Genomic DNA, 1,556 nt, shown 5'->3' with positions numbered 1-1,556 from the left:
CGGCCTCACTTAGGCCTTTGTCAAGTGACTGGTAATGAACATTGTGTTGTTTGTTCATTACCAGTCACTTGACAAAGGCCTAAGTGAGGCCGAAACGTTGTGTATCTTGAATAAATTCTTTCCTAAAGAAACCCGTGGAGCCCTGGACCATCTCTCTTGTTGCTGTATACCTGGATTGCTGCAGATAGGCCATCCCTGAACCAGGCGCTCCGGCATTGCGCAAGTATCGCATTTATTTGCAATTTTTTGGAGTGCTACACACCCATATATCTCTACAATGTTATGTTCCAAACATTTTATTTTTTTAATCCCCTTACTCTATCAAAGGAAAATGAAATGCATAGTATGATTTATTTTTTTTATTACCATTTTTTTTCAAATGTACCTTACAATTGCACTCAATATACATTTCACTTGAACATGTAGTCATCCTGTATAACTGCCTGATCATTCGTTTTGTTGTTTTTATTACTATTATTCTTATGGCCTCATTCAGAGCCAAATTAGCTGTGTTGTTTTTAATAAACTCTTTCACGTCAATGGTTGTATTGCATGCACGTACAGTTAGCATGGCTTTGTGAATACCTCTGTGCCTTAATACGAACAGTATTGGAAAATGTATACATTGTTTAGCTTATTTTTTTTTATATGAAATAAAAAAAATTGTGTATGTTGTGCTTTTTTTGTTTAATATGGAACACACAAGATGGCGCTCAATACCTAAACACAGTGAATAATAAATATAAACACTTAATAGAAAATATATGTATATAAATGTGAAGATAAACACAAAAAACACAAAATAAAAGTAAAGACACTCAAACCCTTGGACGGACTGTTTCAAGGTCCACACGAAACATAGGAAGGAAAAACCAGGGGAGCGTTGATACCTTTAAAAAGAAAAAAAGACAAACATAGTGCAACCTGTAGCAAAATATGTTATAAGGAGCTCCCAGCCGGGCACCACATACTAAGGCCAATGCCTAATGGGATATAGCAGCAGGAACAATTCGGAGGAGATAATCTTTAGAAAAGAGAAGCACACGTGCAGTATCCAATAAAATACAGTTTATCCAAAATGATAAAAGTGGAGGCTTACAGGATCCCAATGGGAAAACAGCATTGACAGTGGTGATCTCAAGACCACATCACAGCGTCTCTGTGCCAGCAAACCGCCACGGTACACTTCAGCCTGGAGCCGTCTCGTCACTTCCGGTCTTGGGGCCGTCACGTCACTTCCGGTTGCGCCGCCGTAGCTGTTTTCCTACCGGTGGCGCAACCGGAAGTGACGTGACGGCTCCAGGCTGAAGTGTACCGTGGCGGTTTGCTGGCACAGAGACGCTGTGATGTGGTCTTGAGATCACCACTGTCAATGCTGTTTTCCCATTGGGATCCTGTAAGCCTCCACTTTTATCATTTTGGATAAACTGTATTTTATTGGATACTGCACGTGTGCTTCTCTTTTCTAATGATTATCTCCTCCGAATTGTTCCTGCTGCTATATCCCATTAGGCATTGGCCTTAGTATGTGGTGCCCGGCTGGGAGCTCCTTATAA

Source organism: Ascaphus truei, chromosome 6 (assembly GCF_040206685.1).
Source record: "Ascaphus truei isolate aAscTru1 chromosome 6, aAscTru1.hap1, whole genome shotgun sequence".
NCBI classification, from domain to species: Eukaryota; Metazoa; Chordata; class Amphibia; order Anura; family Ascaphidae; genus Ascaphus; species Ascaphus truei.
This window is presented reverse-complemented; position numbering follows the sequence as displayed.